Source organism: Capricornis sumatraensis, chromosome 21 (assembly GCF_032405125.1).
Source record: "Capricornis sumatraensis isolate serow.1 chromosome 21, serow.2, whole genome shotgun sequence".
NCBI classification, from domain to species: Eukaryota; Metazoa; Chordata; class Mammalia; order Artiodactyla; family Bovidae; genus Capricornis; species Capricornis sumatraensis.
The window spans coordinates 23,592,352-23,613,034 of record NC_091089.1 but is presented as its reverse complement, the minus strand read 5'-3'; the positions used below and the strand labels follow the sequence as shown (position 1 = coordinate 23,613,034).

The 20,683-nt window shown below is 45.3% G+C and overlaps 1 protein-coding gene and 1 non-coding gene across 3 annotated transcripts in view; both read left to right on the top strand.

Annotated features, from left to right (window-relative positions):
- The window catches only part of FHOD3 (formin homology 2 domain containing 3), a 529,299-nt gene that overhangs the window by 12,757 nt on the left and 495,859 nt on the right, over nucleotides 1-20,683 (top strand). The window lies entirely within an intron of this gene.
- Nucleotides 4,436-4,542, top strand: LOC138097766 (U6 spliceosomal RNA). Its single transcript, XR_011146509.1, has one exon. It is a non-coding gene; the product is annotated as a U6 spliceosomal RNA (small nuclear RNA).

The window sequence follows — 20,683 nt, the reverse complement described above, 5'->3', positions numbered from 1 at the left end:
GTCCACGTGGGATTGTGATATCTTCCCCCAGACCCATCCTGCCTCAGAGAGGAACATGACTGTCGACCAGCTGCCCAAACCCAGAACCGCCCCCCAACCCTGACTCTCATCTCTTAGCTGTCGCAGTCTGGTGATTCTGGCACTTCTCTCCCCATTCCATGGATAGTTCTTGGCTATAGCTAGTGCTCAGTAGAGGATGAAATGGATGAAGAATAGACACGATGGTATATCAGGAAATATCTGTCACATGGCAGTTGTCCTTGGCTGTGAACACATCACTCCGAAGCACAGAAGCACTCTTAAGTTACTTACAACAGCATTTTTATTATTGCTCACGATTTCCTTGGACCAGGAATTTCGGGACAACTGAGCACTTTTGGCTCAGGGTCTCTCATGAGGCTGCAGCGAGGTGATGGTGGGGCCCAGGACCATCTCACAGGCTCTTCAGTTGAAAGTTTGGTGTCCGGACCAGGAAGATGTGAGTAACTGGGAGTTCCTTGGGCATCTCTCTATGTCTTTTTGGTGTCTCTACCAGATACCTTTAGCATGGCGGCTTCCAGATAGCTAGACTTCTTATGTGACCATTCAGGGCTCTAAAGAGTGAGGACCAGAATCAGGTGATGTTGTATCACTTTTCCTAACCATCCATCTCCTTGCACTGTGCTCCTTAGAATCAAGTTGCCAAGCCTGGCCCACATTCAAGGGCCAGGGAACTAGATACCATTGTTTTCTGGGAGAAGTGTCAAAGAATTTGTGAACTTTTGAAAAAGAAATCTATATACAGTGAAATTCATTTTTATTTTTGATGTTCAGTCCTGTGAATTTTAATATACCTATTGGCTTTTTAATTGAAGTATAATTGACTTAGGGTATTTTAGTCGTTTCAAGTGTACAGTATTGTGATTCAGTACATTTTTGGAGGTTATGCACCAGAACAAGTGTGGATTCTGTAACTACCACAGGATACAGAGCAATTCCAGCAATGTGGAGGACTTCCTAGGCCTTCCCTTTGTAGTCGGACACCCCCTTACCCCCATCCCTCGTAAACAGGGATCTGTTCTCTCCTTATAGCTTTGCTCTTTCCCAGAAAGCCATCCATAGAAATAAAATCGTTTGTATGTAACCTTTAGAGACTGGCTTATCTCACTCTGCACAGTACCCCTGTGATCCATCTAAGGTGAATTGGTGGCTCATTTATTTTTCATGCCGAGTGAGCTTCCATTGTATGGATGAACCAGTTTTGGCTCAGTGATAAAGAATCCGTCTGCAATGAGGGAGACGCAGGAAACGGAGGTTCCGTCCCTGGGTTGGGAAGATCCCCTGGTGGAGGGCATGTCAGTCCACTCCAGTATTCTTGCCTGGAGAATCCCATGGACAGAGGAGCCTGGTGGGCTACAGTCCATGGGGTTGCAGAGAGTCGGACACGATTGGAGCAGCTGAGCACGCATGCACCGGTTTGTTTATCCTTTCACTTGTTCAAGGGCATCTGTGTTGTTTCTAATTTTTTGTGGTTACAAATAAAGCTGCTCTACGCATTTGATCTGGAGGCTGATCTCTTTGCTTCTTTATGTCATACCACCGTTTCTGCTCTACTGATTTGGGTGGAGATTTTATGGGAACATAAATTTTCATTTTGCTAGGATAAATCCCTAGAATTGGGATGACTTTTTGGCAGAGGTTTACCTGGCTCTTTTCTTAGCAGGACTGTCAGGAGGTTTTTACTTCTTGGGCAAATTACCCTTGGTCAGAAGAATTTGTTATTTGAGTCTTTGGACTTCAGACTATAATTACTTTTGAAAACACTGCCTACAGAAAGGACCATTCATTTAAAAGTCGCTTACAGTTATTCTTTATTTTTAAGGCTTCAAGGCCCTACCGTGGCTGGATCAGGGTGTCCCCCCCCCCCCCCCAGCCTGGTCCCCCTGAGGGCTGACGTCACCTTGCACTCACGCCACACTCTCATCCTGCAACTCTACAAAGGGGCGATGACCCCATGGAGCACAAATCACCCGAAATTCCGCAGTTGGCAAAATACCATAAATAAATGAAGAGCAGCCTTGGAGAATGCTAGCATATGAAAACTGCTCTTTGATCACGGAGTGTAGAGATGAAGTAAGCAGAAGTGGGGGCAGGGTAGGAAACTGAGGGTGTGCTTCTCTTCCCCTGAAAGTCAGAGACCAGGCCTGAAGTGAGGGAGGTGGCCGGGAACCATGGGAGGGGTGGCATATTCAAGTCCAGAGGCGATAATATGAAAGATCCAGTTTTTGAACGACTTTGGCCTCTTTACCAAGGGAAAGCTCCATGTCCAGAAGGTCACTAAGATCTCAAGATGTTCTTCACCTGAGCTTTCTGCTCACCCCATTTGTGCTTGGCTGGATGAAACTCCCAGCCTGGGAGCCTGCCTGAAATACACAGAGCCCCTCTTTCAGCTCCCTTTCCATTCTGTGATGTTGCCTGGGAATACCTATCTTCCTGAGGGCACTAGAGTGCGTAAATTAGGTCAAGGACCTAAAGGGAGAAGTTCTATGTGGCTCTTCAGGTGCCTTTAGGAACCGAAGACGTCGCCGTGTGCATCCTTTAGGAAAAGGAAGTTCAGTGTGAAATTCGTGCCTGACCTGTGCAGCAGTGTTTTACTCAGCTCGCACAGATGTGAGTTCTTGCTCTTTGTCAGGTCCTCTGCAGTGTGTTTGGAAGTCAGAGAAGAATAAAGCATGGGCCATGCTGTCAAGAAACCAAAGGCCATGATGGCAACAGGCTGGCTGCGTGTCCTAACTGTAGGTACCACTTGGCTGCTATGAAAATTGCATTCAGAGCTCCAGACAGCCAAGTCATGGTGAACTTATACCCATCACCTCCTGGGTATAATCTGGGGACTTTGCTTACACAAGAAGTTGTGATTTGGCTTTGATTCAGGAGAGTTTCATTAGATCCTTTTGGTTGTGCCAAGACGTTGAGGACATCATCAGCATCATAGCTGCCCCCCTGAGAAATCAGCCCCCCTCTTTCTTCTCCAACCTTGGGACTTTTCCTGGTCTCTGTCCATTTCCTTGGCCACTCAAGAGCCCTGTATTCCAGATTCGGCCTCTGGTGACCCAAGTTTTCTGCTCTAATGCATTTTCCTAATTCCGAGTCTCGTGGTTCCCTTGTTCATACTGTGTATAGAAACTTTCACCAGGTTCCCTTACAGATGAAAGTGGGGGGCTTCTGCAGAGGGGATGTGGGAGTTAAGGTGGCTCTGGGGGCCTTGGGCACATCCCGAATTCTGAACTTTGCTTGTAGCATTAGAATTCATGCCCAGTCTTTGGGTTGGGGGGCCCAGAGATAAAAGCCCAGTGCTTTTTGGGCCCCAGTGCTTTGTGGGTGCTCACATGTGCACCCCATGAATTCCTGCCTCACGCCTACCTGCAGAGAGACACCCCTCCCACCCCCCTGCACTGTCCCAGGGAACTGGATTGATGCTCAGCCAGGCAAAGCCTCCATCTCATCTGTCATCAGCCTGACTTTGGGAAGCAGGATCTTGGTGTCCTGGTTGGGTATGTGTCCTGGCCCCCTCCCTGGTGAGCCGCCTCTGAGGCTGTGACTTGCCAGGCTGGCCAATGGCAGCTGATGAGACTAGGAGTAAGAGCTAATCCCAGGCTGAGGAGCGGGAAGGGAGGGAGGTTCTTTGTGTGTGGGGCTCTGGGGTCTGTGAGCCTCTCTTCTCCCCCTACCCTTCCTTGGATAGCCGTTGCTTTCATTTCACCAGAGTTCTTGACCAGTCCTTGAAGCGGAACAGGCCATTAAGTCAATGCATGCCATTCTGCAAAGTCTAAATAGTTTAAATTCATCATTCTGGGCAGTGTTTGGTGATTAGAGTTTGCCAAAGCAGGGGGATCGGTGCGGGGCGAGGAGAGGTTTTGCCCCCCTTCACACCCAGGACCCTGCTCTCTTCTGCCTTCTCGAGCGGGTGGAGGTGATTGGGCTCCACCACGTTGAAGTTGTGGGTAGCAGTGAAGTTCCAGGCAGCAATGGGATTGCTCTCATTCTACTGCCTGGGTCATGGGGGCTAAAGATCCACCTGATGGGGAGAGGCTCTGCTCTGAGGCCTTGCGGAGCTGTCTGTGCACATTCCACAGAGTATTTTAGTCATAATGATCCATCATTGTCCAAGGACCTAGGGTGTCATTAGCATCTTAATAGTTTCTGATCAGTTTCCACTTCCCAGGTGGCGCTGGTGAGAAAGAACATACCTGCCAATGCAGGAGACATAAGAGACCCAGGTTCAATCTCTGGGTTGGGAAGATCCCCTGGAGAAGGAAATGGCAACCCATTCCAGTATTCTTGCCTGGAGAATCCCATGGACAGGGGAGCCTGTTGGGCTACAGTCCTTTGGTCGCAAAGAGTTGGACACGACTCAACAAGGAAGCACAGCACATAGCTGATTAACAGTGTTGTGATGCTGATTTCGGTAGCACATATACTAAAATCGGAATGATACAGAGAAGATTAGCCTGGCCCCTGTGCAAGGATAACTCACGAATTCAGAAAGCGTTCCATATTTTTAATATTATCCCCAATACCTGCCACCCCAGTCTTAGTTGGTGGTGGCAGAATGGTCTCAGAACTGTTTGACTCAATTGGCCATTTAAGTTTAATAGTAAAAGCCTGGTTAATGATAACAGTGCATCGTAAAACCTTCAGAAGGAAAGGAGTATATTTTGTGGAACATTTGTTTTGTGTGTAGCAGTTTTAAGTTATTTGTTTTTAAAATCAGTACTTTTAAATGGAAACAACTTGACCGAAGGTCTGTCACAGAATTTGAGATCCATTTTAAAAAGCTTAGTGAGAAAACAAAAAAAAAATATTGTGTTAGTTTCAGGTGTACTACAACATGGTTCAGTTACAAGTATACAAGTATGCAAGCATATACAAGTATCTATTCTTTTTCAAATTCTTTCCTTCTTTACTGTGTTTCATAATACTGAGCAGAGTTCCCTGTGCTGCACAGTAGGTCCTCAGTGGTTATTAATTTTAAATATTGCTGATCCTCATTGCTATGTGTGTATTTCCAGAATGTATAAAATTATTGCCTTCCCCTCACTTTAAATCACCCTGGAGAAGGAAATGACAACCTGCTGCAGTATCCTTGCCTGGGAAATTCCATGGACAGAAGAGCCTAGCGGGCTGCACACAGTCCATGAGGTTGCAAAGAATTGGACACGACTAGTTATGCACACACACACACACACTTTAAATCAGAGAGCTATGGCCAGTTCCTGGGTCAGGCACAGGGGTTCATGAGAAGGTGAGGAGGAGCCAGCACCCCTTTGGGGGACTGCCCGGTGCCCAGGAACTGAGTGAGTGTGTGTGGTTGGTAACACAGCCAGTGTGCACATCACTCCTCCTCCTTCTTGCTGTGAGGCTGGATCACTGAGGTGGGGGGCAGGGGCAGAGCCTTCAAGAGGGTGGCAGCAATTGGGGTAGAAGGCAGACAGCAGGTGTCAGGGCCCAAGGTCAGGTAAGAGGGGGGATGGACGGTGAAAATGGAAGAGCAGTGGGTGGCCTGAAACTGCCCACCTTCCAGTCCTGCCAGGAGAATGGTCAAAGGGACCCCCTGCTTCATCTTGGGAGGATGACAGGGGGAGGGACATCCTTAGGGAATCCCCAGGAGGGCGGTGTATCGTGTCTGTTTTCCTCACTGCTGAATCCCAGGTTGGCTCTCTTTGCAACGAGGTGGGGGATGGATACGGGGAGCGAGACTGCAGCAGAGACAGCGGAGGAACAGGCTGGCCCTGGAGCCTGCAGAGATGAAAGGACGGGCAGCTTCACAGGGGAGCTGGAAGGTTTGGTGTCAGGCATGTCAAGTTGAGACTGCAGGGTCCAGCCGGCCAGCCCCTTCTGCTCATCACCAACCCGTCTCCTGGAGGCCAGGGCACCTTCAGGAGGCTGTCTCCATCTCCAGTGGCCTGCAGGGCCCCATCCTCTGTCCAGTCTCGTCCCTTTGCATTTTCTGTCTCATGTTTTATGCTTTAGCAGACCAGCTGCCTTAGTCCCTCACATTCCTCGCTGTTTCACGCTGGCCTGCCCTTGCTTTGCCTTCACCCTGCCCTGTCCTAGCCCGCTCCTTCTGGTAAGGTCATCCCCTTCTCTTTACACCGATGGCTCTGGTACAAACTCATTCATTCCTTCCACAGACACTAATCGCTGCCTGTAAAGTGTCAGATGTGACTGCTGGGTGCTGCCACCTGCCCCCACCCTCCAGGCCACATAGGTACCCCTTCTGAGCACACCCTTGGATGTCTGTTCAGTCCAGCACAATGATTTAAAGCACAGGCCTTGTATCCCACAGATATACAATTTGTATATCTGCGCTTCAGTTTGTATATCTACGAAATGGGAATATATAGCACCTTCCTTGGGGGAGTGGGCTTCAAGCCGAAAATGAAATTGCCCCTGGAATGCATTTAGCACAGGGCTTGGCCCACTCAGAGACAGGGAGGTGTCCTGAGGATGCTTATCTGTCTTGTAGCATCACGGGTTTGGGATTCCCTGACTGGGTCCCTTTCCTATGGGACACAGGGGCTGGCTTCAAGAAGGAAATAGGATTTAGCCAAGTCTGGAGCACAGAGGTGGTGTTAGGTGCATGGGAAAGGGGAGAGTAGGTTAGAGGGATGGAGAGTGAGGAGTATGAGATGAGTAGAAGCCAGCCGATGAAGGGTCTGGGATGCCGGGCCCCAATTCTGGCCTTGGTAACCAGGATTCGGTCCATCCATAGTGATCAGCCGATTTGGACTCAAGATCCAAGGCCTTCAGGCAAACTGAGAAAGGCAACCAATGTATTTGAGTGTCTATTAAAGCATTTAGGATCTTGTGTGACATATGTGATCACTGAGGGGTGAAAGCATTTGGGGAGTAGTAGTTTCAGCACTTCCAGAATACTCTGCCAAGAGGACCCGGGGCTGGGGCTGGGCGGGAGGGATTGGAGCTGCTTAAGTGGTAGAACCAGGAGGCAGGTCCACTGTTGGTGGGATCAAGAGCTTCACTTTGCCTGAAACTCTGGGAGTACTTCCTAGGGCTTCCCAGGTGGCACCATAAAGAACCCACCTGCCAACGTAGGAGGCATAAGAGACGTGAGTTTGATCCCTGAGTCGGGAAGATCCCCTGGAGGAGGGCATGGCAGCCTACTTCAGTATTCTTGCCTGGAGAATCCCATGGACAGAGGAGCCTGGTGGGCTACGGTCCACGGGGTCGTAAAGAGTTGGCCACGACTGAAGCAACTTAGAATGCAGGCACTGGGGGTGCTAGAATGGGTGGGTAGAGGCATTCTGATATGCCTGGGCTGTGACCTCTCCCCAAGCCAGCAAGGGCTACATTCTATGAGTAATAAAACATGCTAGCTGAAGTCTCCCAATATCTGCAATCTTTCCTCGCAGAAGATCCCATCCACTGCAGTCTTTTAAAGTGTCTTCTTTGCTCATGTTAAGTGGAAGAATTTGCTGGTGCGCCCCACTGCAGGACTCTGTTCTAAATTTTCCTTGCCGTCTGCTTCACTTGCTGCTGCCAACTCCCTGTCTTTTGTGGCCTGGGTGACTGGTGCCCAGAGAAGAGTGTGTTGAGCTGAGTTGAGAGAAGAAAGCTGGTTTGGTTAGAAGAGTCTTATTTTGGATCCTGTGGCCAACGGCCAAAGTAATTTGACGTGCTTAATTTGATATTCCTGGCTGTCCACAACCTGAATTCAGCCCGTCTTTGTCCTGCTCTGCTGTTCCCTGACACATTGATCTACCAGCTGTTTCTTGCCTTTTCAGGCTCCCTCTTTAAATATCCAGAGAAGGAAATGTCAACCCACTCCAGTATTCTCGCCTGGAGAATTCTATGGACAAAGGAGCCTGGCAGGCTACAGTCCATGGGGTCGCAAAGAGTCAGATACAACTGAGTGACTGTCACTCACTCACTCACTCACTCTTTGAATATCCATAAGGGGAGGTCCCTGGCAGTAAATAGAGAAGTTGATTCTGGGCCTTTGTGTCCTAGTGTGTTTTTCAGACTGTATACATTTGTGAAGGTAGGTTTGGGGAGGCAGGAAAAACTTGCCTTTAGGCAGCTGTACCTGCCTCCTGAGCTATTCTCTGAGTGAGCCACACTCTGTACCAGTGACTAGCTACTCTCTTTCCTCCAAACCTTCCTAGATGGCAGGGGCTGCCCTGACAGTTGCTGTGGCCTCCATGAAGCCTGCTCTGCTGAGCCTGGCCAGAAGTAATCATCCTGCTGCTCGCCCTCCCAGTGATGGGTCTCTACCTTTCCCCAACTTCCTTTCTCTTTAGATTATGATTTGTTGTTGTTCAGTTACTAAGTCATGTCCAGCTCTTTGCGACCCCGTGGATTGCAGCACAACAGGCTTTCCTGTCCTTCACCATCTCCCAGAGTTTGCTCAAACTCGTGTTCGTCGAGTCGGTGATGCCATCCATCTCATCTCATCCTCTGGCGCCCCCTTCTTCTCCTGTCTCAATAATGTTGAATCCCTTTTCCCTTGGGAGAGGAGGGCTACTCACTGGCTAGGATCCTGCTTTCATGGATCTTCATATCCCCTGAAGTGATTGCCGCTGCTTCCTCTAACTCTTTTTCAGTCATTTATTTTCTTTTTTAGTTTTCTTTTCTTCAAATTTATAGAATTAATTTTTTTTTAAATGAGTTTTCCGTCCTGGTTCTAGGTTTCTGGAATGTATTTTAGGAAGTGACTGAAGATGAAATCTGTAAAGATCATTTGCGTTTCAAGTTTAATTCCTCATGTTACTGTCTAGTCTCTGAGGTCCCCTAGCCAAACAAACAAACAAAAACGATTCTTAACCAGCACCGGCTGAGAAGCTGAAAGGCTCAGTAGAACTACAGATAGTCTCATGATGCTGAGGAGATAAAAATGACAAGTTAAGGGCTTATTACAAAGGTGGAGAGATCCTGGAAATACCTCATGGTTATAAATACCCTGTTGCTTCACTCAGGAACCCTGAAGGACTGTATCCTAGGAGAAATGGCTTACTAAAAATAGGCCAACAGTTATAAAGACTGAAACCCAACCTCAAATTAGCTGACCAGAATAGACCAAGTTTACAAAGATTGAAACCAAGCCTTGAATCAGCTCAACCGCTGATTGGATTAAGATAATCTGTTCCTGATCTAGTTGCCTGCCACAGACTGAAGAAAATCATGTAACAACACCTAACTTCCCCTTTGCAGTTTTAAATATATCTATATAAAAGATTCATCATTTAGCTAAAGAAGTACCAGGCATATAAACAGGCAGGATCAAGAGAAGGAAAAGACACTCAAAACAGACCCACAGGTGATATATATACTGTAATTATCTGATAGACATTCATGTCAGTGATTAATAGATTCAAGAAATAAAATGACAAGATGGAGAGTTTCATCAGAGAACTGGAATCTACTTACATATAAAAAATCAGAAATTCGAGAACTGAAATAGGCAGTGGTATTAAGCATGCCCGTGTGCCAAGCTGCTTCAGTCATGCCTGACTCTCTGACCCTGTGGACTGTAGCCCACCAGGCTCTACTGTCCATGGGGCTCTCCACTGGTGGATTTAAACAGTGGCATAGACGCAGCTGTAGGGAGAATTAGTGATCTATAAGAGCAGATAAGTGAGTAGAAATATCCTGCCTAAAACAGGGACAGAAAAAAAAGATGAAAAACAAAGGAAATATCCACCAAAGCTAAATGATACATAATGAAAAGTCCTAACACACATGTAATTAAACTCCAAGAAAAAGAAGGGAAGAAGTAAAATTCCAGGAGATACTAATAAAATTTTCTGAAAACAATGAAATATACCAAGACACAAACTTAAGTAGTACTGTAAACCCCAAGCAAGAGAATATAAAGAAAAAAGAAATTTGTCAGTAATATTTCTGAAAACCAAAGACAGAAATGAAATCTGAAAGCAGTCCAAGAAAAAAGACATAATTACTTTCAAAGAAAGAACAGGAAGACTGGCAACTGAGTCCTTAACTGTAATGATGGACTCTAGAAAACAAATCTGTCCTGAAACTGTTGAAATGTTTCTATGTAGATTTCCCTCCCAGATTTCACAAAGATTTCCCTCTAGATTTCACAAAGGTGAAAAAAAATCATTTCTAGACAAGTAGAGACTGAATTTATTGTCAGCAGACACACTCTAAAAATAGTAAAAGGAGTTCTTCAGAAAGAAGCCTGACCCCAGATAGAGGCATGGATATGTAGAAGGGAATGAAAATCAGCGGATAACGTAAATACATGAGTGAGTCTAAATGAACTCCTGACTGTGCAGATGTCTCATGGGATTAAAGTGCACGTAAAAACAAAATATATAACAAGGAACAGCACACAAGAATGAGGGGGATAAATCGAATTAAAGTGTTTTAAAACTCTTATTTTCTGGAGAATGGGAAGGTGTTAGTCAATTATAAGTCAAGGATGTTGTTTACATGATACCCTTAAAATAACAGTAAAAAAGAATATAAAGTTAACCTAGTAGAGAAGGAGATATTTAAAAATACAAGATTAACCTAGAAGAAGTTAAAAATGGAAATAATTGAGAGAAGAAGGGACATTAAACATAAAGGACAAATTGAAAGCAAACAGAACATAGATTTAAATCCAGATCTATCAGTAATTATAGTAAATGAAAATGGACTAAATATTCCAATTAAAACTCTCTAGTTGTGAAACTTATTTAAAAAAAATGGAGCAAAATCCAATTAGATGCTACTTGCAAAAAGATGTTAAATATAGAAATACAGGAAAACTGATAGTAAATGAATGTAAGAAAGACATACCAAGAAAAAAGGTGATATTGGAAATGATACAACATATGCCCTAAGATAGACTTCCCAGGCGGCTCAGTGGTAAGGAATCCACCTGCCGGTGCAGGAGATGCAAGCTTGATCCCTGGCTCAGGAAAATCCCCAGAGGAGGAAGTGGCAACCCACTCCAGTATTCTTGCCTGGAGAATTGCATGGACAGAGGAACCTGTTGGGCAACAGTCCATGGGACTGCAAGAGTCGGACACAACTTAGTGAGTGTGGACTTCCCTGGTGGCTCAGACGGTAAAGCGTCTGCCTACAATGCGGGAGACCTGGGTTCAGTCCCTGGGTCGGGAAGGTCTCCTGGAGAAGCAAATGGCAACCCACTCCAATATTCTTGGACTTCCCTGGTGGCTCAGATGGTAAAGCGTCTGCCTACAATGCGGGAGACCTGAGTTCAATCCCTGGGTCGGGAAGATCTCCTGGAGAAGTGAATGGCAACCCACTTCGGCATTCTTGGACTTCCCTGGTGGCTCAGACGGTAAAGCGTCTGCCTACAATGCAGGAGACCTGGGTTCAGTCCCTGGGTCGGGAAGATCTCCTGGAGAAGTGAATGGCAACCCACTCCAGTATTCTTGGACTTGGTGGCTCAGACGGTAAAACATCTGTCTATAATGCGGGAGACCTGGGTTCAATCCCTGGGTTGGGATTCCCCTGGAGAAGGAAATGGCAATCCACTCCAGGACTATTGCCTGGAAAATCCCATGGACAGAGGAGCCTGGTAGGCTACAGTGCATGGGGTCACAAAGAGTCGGACACGACTGAGTGACTTCACTTTAGTGAGTATGAGACTTTAAGTCAGAAAACACTTCTAGTTAAAAAGAGGGGCAGTTCATCAGGGAGATACTAGAAATCCTATTTGTTTGCATCTAGTTATAGAATGTATAAAATTGCAAGAAAAAATAGACAAATTTATAATTAGAGTGGGTTTTAGCATACTGTTAGTAACTGATTGCAGAAGCTGACAAAAAAATTTGTAAACCTATAGAAGATTGGAATCAGTTCAGCCACTCAGTCATGTCTGACTCTTTGCGACCCTGTAGACTGCAGCAAGCCAGGCTTCCCTGTACATCACCAACTCCCGGAGCTTACTCAGACTCATGTCCATCGAGTCAGTGATGCCATCCAACCATCTCATCCACTGTCATCACCTTCTCCTGCCTGCCTGCAATCTTTCCCAGCATCAGGGTCTTTTCCAATGAGTCAGTTCTTCACATCAGGTGCCCAAAGTATTGGAGTTTCAGCTTCAGCATCAGTCCTTCTAACGGACTGATTTCCTTTAGGATGTACTGGTGGATCTCCTTGCAGTCCAACGGACTCTCAAGAGTCTTCTCCAACACTACAATTCAAAAGCATCAATTCTTTTGCGCTCAGCTTTCTTTATAGTCCAACTCTCATATCCATACATGGCTACCGGAAAAACCATAGCTTTGACTAGATAGACCTTTGTTGGCAAAGTAATGTCTCTGCTTTTCAGTATGCTGTCTAGGTTGGTTGTAGCTTTTCTTCCAAGGAGCAAGCATCTTTTAATTTCATGGCTGCAGTCACCCTCTGCAGTGATTTTTGGAGCCCCCCAAAATAAAGTCTCTCACTGTTTCCATTGTTTCCCCATCTATTTGCCATGAAGTGATGGGGTTGGATGTCATGATCTTAGTTTTCTGAATGTTGAGTTTTAAGCCAGCTTTTTCACTCTCCTCTTCCACTTTCATCAAGAGGCTTTTTAGTTATTCTTTGCTTTCTGCCATAAGTATGGTGTCATCTGCATATCTGAGGTTATTGATATTTCTCCCGGCAATCTTGATTCCAGCTTGGGCTTCATCCAGCCTGGCATTTTTCATGATGTACTCTGCATAGAAGTTAAATAAGCAGGGTGACAATATACAGCCCTGACGTACTCCTTTCCTGATTTGGAACCAGTCTGTTGTTCCATGTCCAGTTCTAACTGTTGCTTCTTGATCTGCATACAGATTTCTCAGGAGGCAGGTCAGGTGGTCTGGTATTCCCATCTCTTGAAGAATTTTCCATGGTTTGTTGTGATCCACACAGTCAAAGGCTTTGGCATAGTCAGTAAAGCAGAAGTAGCTGTTTTTTCTGGAACTCTCTTGCTTTTTTTTGATAATCCAACGGATGTTGGCAGTTTGATCTCTGGTTCCTCTGCCTTTTCTAAATGCAACTTGAACATCTGGGAATTCACGGTTCACGTACTGTTGAAGCCTGGCTTGGAGAATTTTGAACATTACTTTACTAGCATGTGAGATGAGTGCAATTGTGTGGCAGTTTGAACATTCTTCGGCATTACCTTTCTTTGGGATTGGAATGAAAACTGACCTTTTCCAGTCCTGCGGCCACTGCTGAATTTTCCAAAATTGGAATACTAATAACCAGAATATCCTAACTGATTATATAGACCACTACACCCAAGGATTGTGGAATACACGTTGTTTACACGTGCACATGGCACATACTTCAGCATATTTGGGTCTTAAAGAAACTTATTCCGTAAATAAAACCCTTCCTATAAATAAATCTCAGTCTCACATGCCTTTGATAGTTAATTTGCCAAATATTTAGAGAAGAAGTAGGACCAATCTTATACTGAGTCCTCTGGAGAATGGAAAAAGAGTTGAAGATTTTTCTGTTCATTTTATGAGACCAGCATAACCCTGAACCCCAGACTTGAAAAGGACATTACAAGAAAGGAAAACTGCCTAGGTCAATCTCTTTCATAAGTGAGGATATAAAGCTAAACAAAATATTGGCAAAATAAGTTCAACAGTGTATTCAAACGACGGGCTTCCCTGGTGGCTTGGTTGGTAAAGAATCCATCTGCAGTGCGGCACACCTGGGTTCAATCCCTGAGTTGAGAAGATCCCCTGGAGGATGGCATGGCAACCCACTCCAGTATTCTTTCCTGGAGAATCCCCAAGGACAGAGGAGCCTGGCGGGCTACAATCCATGCAGTTGCAGAGTTGGACAGAGCTAATCAACTAAACACACATATTCAAATGATGGGGCAGAGCACCAAAATTCAGTCTGGAAATGAAATATTTGGTTTAATATTAAAGTGTATTGTTATTAAATATGCTAACAGGCTGAAAGATAAAAATAATTTGCTCACAATACAGAAAAAGCATTTGATAAGGTTTGTACCCATTTATGATAAAAAACAACCTTAGCAAACTTGGATCTCAGTGAACTGCCAATATTGATAAATGATATCTTTTAAGAAATAGAGAAAACATTATATTTAATGGTAAAATTTTGAAAGCCCTGACATTGAGACTGAGATAGGGAAGTTAGCTGTAATCACTTCTTTTCAACAAAAATTAGAAAATAAAAATGACAGGAGTCAAATCATCACATATGGGGATACATTTGACCAAAGATATTTAAGACCTCTACTTAGATATGGGAGATATTTAAAAACACTAAATTAAATAGATATAAAATGTTCATAAGTTGGAACCTTCAGTATTATAAAAATGTAATTCCAGTTAAAATCCCAGGAGAGTTTTTGGTAGAATTGCCAAATGGATTCTAAAATTTGTGTGGAAATGCGAAAGGCCAAAAATGTTCAAGATAGTCATGAAAAGAGCAAAGTTGAAGCACTTACACTACCAGAAATCAAGAACTCTTCTAAAGTTATAGTAAGCAGAATATCGTGGTAGTGGTGCAAGATTTGATAGTTAGACCATTGAGACAATGTAGAGCCCAGAAGCGCAGCCACACGCATGGTGATGACAGCGGTTGTGACGCAGGGTAGTGGGGAGAGTTTGTTCTCTGAGCAAACAGTGCTGGTCTGCATGCTTAGTCATGTCCGACTCTTTTGAGACCCCGTGAACTGTAGCCCACCAGGCTCCTCTGTCCATGGGATTCTCCAGGTAGGAAAGCTGGAGTGGGTTGCCATTTCCTTCTCCGGGGACTCTTCCCGGCCCAGGGACTGAGTCGCCTGTATTGTAGGTGGATTCTTTACCGCTGGGCCACCAAGGAAGCCTGAACAGTGCTAGGTCAGTTAGATACTCACATGGAAACAAGTGAGTCTCGACCCTTATCTTGCGCTGCATTCAAAATTCAATTCCAGGTGGATCACAGATCTAACGGTGAAGGGTAAAACAATATAGCCTTAGACGATAACAGAAAAATACAGTCACAGCTTGGGGTGGGCAAAGATTTTAGACAAGGTATGAAAAGCACTAGCCTTAAAGGGATCAGTTAATGGAGTACATTAATGTTAAGACCTTGTTAATCAAAAGACCTCAACACAAGTGAAAGGGCAAGTGGGAGAAGATAATTATGCACTCTCTGTGTGAACTGAAGTGAAAGTTAGTGTTCGACTCTTTGTGACCCCATGGACTATAAAGTCCATGGAATTCTCCAGGCCAGAATACTGGAGTGGGTAGCCCTTCCCTTCTCCAAGAGATCTTCTCAACCCCGGGATTGAACCCAGGTCTCCCATATTCCAGGTGGATTCTTTACTAGGTGAGCCACCAGGGGAGCCCACTCTTTGTGTATATGTATGTATTTAACAAAGGACTTTATTCAAAATGTATAAAGAGCCTCTACTTTTCCTAAATGAGAAAAGACACAATTGAATAGAAGAATAGGCAGAAATCTTAAACAGGCACTTCAAGATGATATACAAATGGCCAATAGACTTTACTGATCAGGGAAATGTAAATTAAAACTGCATACCCACTAGAAGGGTTGAAATGTAAAAGCACAATAATACTAGCAGTTGCTAAAGATGTGGAATCAAAGGGATACTTGCAGACTCACTTTTCAGTGCTCTTTCATAGCTGCAAAGCTGAGTATCTGCGTGCTCTATGATCCAGCAATTCCATTCCCAGAGACCCAAAAGATGTGTATACATACGTGCCCCCAAAGACATACACACATATACACACAGTACATATATACACACACATATACACACATATACACACATGCATAACAAATGATGTGCATCTATCGATTAATAAATGTCTACAGTAGTAATTTGTGTGATAGCAAAGCAAAGTGAAATAATGTAAAGTTTATCAATGTGGAATGGATAATTATATTTATACAATAGAATACTAAATAGCACTGAAAATGTATGGTTGTATGTAGTAACATGGATGAGTCTCATCATATAGCAGAGTGAGAGAAGTAAAAGAAGACAGGAGATTATTTACTGTAATTTATATCAAGTTCAATACAGGGAAACTAGTTTATGAGTCTATAAGTTAAGATAGCTGTTACCTTTGGTGATAAGGAGGTTTTAGTGGCTGATGGGGGCCCCTGGGGGTACTGCTAATGTTCTACTTTTTTGAAATCTGAGTGGTGGTTACATGAGTGTGATCCCTGTCAAAATCCATTGGTTTGTATACTTTTCTAAATGTGATACTTAAATAATAATGTTAAAAAACTTGCTGAGAAAAGCACAGAGGATAGAAGCAGTTGGCTTTTGCCGTTTGAGGATTGGCTGTCTGGAAAGAGGGAGGTGACGATAAACTTCCTGACTTAGCCCCATCCCTGAGCACCGTGAGTGCTTTAGCATTGCGGTCTCTGAAGAGCCTGAGGGCCAGGAAGCAGTGAAGTACCCATCTCTGTGGCCCTTTGTCTCCCTTGGAGACGCTGGAGCTCCGTGGGCTCGGCTGTATCCATGATAGATGATGCTGGCAGGGTCGAGTGTAGCGGGCAGAGGCCGTAAACCAGAGACCCCTGTTCCTCTCCGCTCCCCTCCCCTCTCCCCACTCCCACCCTCTCTTTTCTTTCTCTGCTGCAGAGAGCCGGGATTCTTGCTCGGGAGTCCACACCCACAGATGAAAAAGACAGAAGGATATTTATTTAGAAAAAGGACAGATGTAAATTCGTATTTTGCAGACGAGACACAAATGCTTAGACTTCAGAATGTTGGTGAAACGTCAACCCTGTGGGCAGTAGAGAGGACTGCTTTGAGAAGACAAGAATTGCATTTTCAGAAGCTGAATGAAAAGATGTGAAAAATTTTATTCAGGGAATGTTATGGACTGAATGCTTTTTGTTCCCCTTCCCCAATTCCTGTATTGAAGCCCCCAACCTCGAATGTAATGGTACGTGGAGGGGGGGACTTCTGCAAAGTAATAGGCTTAGATGAGGACATGGCGGGGGTGTGCTCTTGATGGCAGTATATATATTTAAGTGCCCTTTTATTTCCCTAAAATGTAAGTGCCCTTATATTTAGCTAAAAAGCCCTTATAAGAAGAAGAGGGGCCAAAGGAACTGGCTCTCTCCATACTACACTCCAAGGGAAGCCCATGGAGCTCACAAGGTGGCTGTTTACAAGTCAGGACAAGGGCCCTCACCAAGAACTGAATCTGTGGGCTCATTAATCGTGGACTTCCTGGCCTCTGTGAGAAATACATTTCTGGTGTTTAAGTCACCAAGTCTACAGTGTTTTGTTATAGCAGCTGGAGCTGACTAAGACAGGGAAGTAAAACTTGACTTGGTTTAACACCTCTGATTTCTGCAAGCTGGGGCAGTTGCCCCTTCCCTGTGGATTTTATCTGCAGAGTGGGACCTCTGGAACCCACTTTATCTGGGACCACTGGGAAGCCCAGCTCATCCATCTTTTGTGAGCATGGTAGTCAAGTTGAAATAAAAAAATGTCCTTTGTAAGAACTAAAGTTTTCAGCCTGGTCCCATCTTGGTATTGAGAAAAGTCAAGGAAAGAAACCAGGAACATGAGTTTCTGGGAACAGAAATTTTCAAATATGCACGCCGGTACCATAGTTAGGTTGATCTCTAAATCAGGGTTTCCCTTTAAATTTTGCTTGTTTTCAGTCTAACCAAATAGGTCATAATGCCTTATTTACTCCTGAAAAAGTGATCATAAAGGAACTTGCTTTTGGGTCTTAATTACTGCCTCGTCTCCTATGTCAAGTGGGAAATGAAACTTCTTTTCCCCAATTTAACAGACAGTATGTTTCAGTGGTATAGACTTTTCTCCACAGATTTCACACTAATAAGATAGTTTAAACTGCTCTGCTTCTTGAGAAAATAATACTGGCTTGTTTGGTTTGTGCAAAAGTCAAAAGAATGTCAGTGGTTTAGGAAACAGACTTAGCGGGAGCAGGTGGCCAGCTGAGTTGTCTTCACCACACCCACCGTTTCTGTGCGCTGAGTCTGGCATTTTAATCCACTGATTCAAGAGTCTGCAACGACCAGTTATCTGCACCAGCCAAAAATAGGCACAGAATCTGTTGCTTTGCATGGTATCTCTGCAAAGCATGTCACGAGGTTTCTTTGAATTGGGAGATTTTCCTGCTAATTTGGGAAGCAGCCGAGGAGACCGAAAAGAAGTCTCGCGTGTCCCTGGGATCTACACTGTCCTCCCCAAGGCAGCTCAGGTCTTTCCCCGGTTCCCCAGAGCCTGACTTTTCCCACAGCAGTGCTGAAACCACAGGCTGCATCAGCTTTATTTACAAAAACACTTTTTAAAATCGTGTTTATCAAAGGTAAGTAAAGTCCGCTGGGTGCTGGCACAGCGCAATTCAAGTTTTGTGAGGATTAGACGTTGTTACATAGGTAGCATCTAGGTTGTGCTTGGAATAGGGTAAATTCTAAAACAGTGGTTAGTCCTGTAGGTGTGTTGTGCGCTAGCCACGGCTAGATGCTTTACCTACAGAATGCTGACTCCTCACAATGGTTCTGCAAGGTACTCACCTACTTCTGCAAGATAAGTAGCTCTTATTTTGGGCTTCCCAGGTGGCGCTAGTAGTAAAGAACCTGCCTGCAGCGCAGGAGACATAAGAAATGCAGGTTCGATCCCTGGGTCGGGAAGATCCCCTGGAGGAGGGCATGGCAACCCACTCCAGTATTCTTGCCTAGAGAATCCCATGGACAGAGGTGCCTGGTGGGCTACAGTCCATGGGGTCCCAAAGAGTCGGACACAACTGAAGCGACTTAGCAGCAATTCTTATTTTATTAATAAGGAAGAAGAGCTTCAGAGAAGTTAAGTAATTTATGTAAGGTCACACAGCTACTGAATGGCGGGGCTGGGGACTGAATCCGAGTCCATCTTCTCTTCCTCCTTCTCTACCACCACTGCCGTATTCTCTCTAAATGTGTTTTTCAAGTTGGGATCTGGGCTGCCTGGGAAGTTTGTGGAAGTTTTCTTAGGGAGGTTGTCTATGAGTTTATAGTTTGAAAGATATTGTTTTGTGCAAGAGGTCAGCAAGTGTTTTCTTTAAAGAACCAGATAGTAGTTTATGCTTTAGGGGCCATACTCTCTATGTTGCAGGTACTTAATTCTTCTACTGCTGCTCACAGCATGGGCAGTATTTAACCAAATAGGTATGTCTACGTTTGAATAAAACTTTATTTATGGGGAACTTCCTGATGGTCCAGTGGTTAAGACTCTTCTTCCAATGCAGGGGTTGTGGTTTCGATCCCTGGTTGAGAAATTAAGATCCCATATGCTGCATGGGATGGTGAGAAAAGAAATTAAAAAATAAAATAACATCTGCAGAGATTTAAAAAATCCAAACCTTTGCTTATGGACATGGGTGACTGGCTGGATCAGGCCTGCAGCCTGTTGTTTGCGGAGCCCTGCTTTATTCCGTGATCCCTTCTGTTCTCTTCAAACCCCTGCAGCCTTGGTGCTCCAGCTTCTCCGTCTGTCATCTTAGCAGCTTCTACTCTATCTGCTCAGTTGTCAAAACCCCACATTCTACAACGTTCCTGAACTTATGGAACCAACAGCCTGGTGGGGAGACAAATGTATGCCACATGGTGAAGGGTAAGAAGAAGAAGGCAAGGGATTGGAGAGTGAGGGTGGCCGTGAAGGAGGGACTCTGAAAAGATGATGCTGGAGCAGAGCTCTACCCGAAGGGAGGCATAAACTACGTGGCTGTCTCAGGTGACGTGTTCCAGACAGAGAGAACAGCAAGTGCAAAGGCCCTGAGGCAGCAGTGTGCTTGGCCTGTCTTAGAACCAACCAGGACTCCAGAGGCGCTGGGGTGCAGTGGGTGAGGGCAAGAGTGGTGGGAGGGGGGCAGGCAGGCAGGTGAGAGGCAGTTCACGGAGGGCCTTGCAGGTCATTGCAGGGCTTTATAATGAGTGGCCACTGCAGCGAGGGCAGGGGGGTTGGTTTGAGCAGCTGAGGGTCATAATCTGACATGGAACAAAGGGTCCCTTTGAGCTGCTGAGTGGAGCGAGTGTATAGGGTGAGAGGAGGGGGAGGCTGGGAGCCATTTCAAGAAGGATGGTGGGAGAAGCCTATAGATTCTAAATATATTATGACACCAGAGCCAATGCTTTCCCGACAGATTGAGTAGGATGTGGGAGGAACAGAGGGGTCAAAGTTAACTTGAGGTCTTGGCCAGAATGAGTGGAAAGTCAGAAAGTGAAAGTTGCTCAGTCATGTCCAACTGTTTGCAACCCCATGGACTGTATAGTCCATGGAATTCTCCAGGCCAGAAGACTGGAGTGGGTAGCCTTTCCCTTCTCCAGGGGGTCTTCCCAACCCAGAGAGCGAACCCAGGTCTCCTGCATTGCAGGCGGATTCTTTACCAGCTGAGCCACAGGGAAGCCAAAGAATACTGAAGTGGGTAGCCTATCTCCTCCAGCAGATCTTCCCGACCCAGAAATCGAACTGGTGTCTCCTGCATTGCAGGCCGATTCTTTACCAACTGAGCTATGAGGGGCACCTATGGAAGTCAGAGTTGCCCTTTGCTAAGAGGGGAGGACTGTGGGAGCAGATTTGCCAGGAAGATGAGATCAGGTGCTGCTGCTGCTGCTGCTGCTACTGCTGCTGCTGCTAAGTCACTTCAGTTGTGTCCGACTCTGTGCGACCCCATAGATGGCAGCCCACCAGGCTCCCCCATCC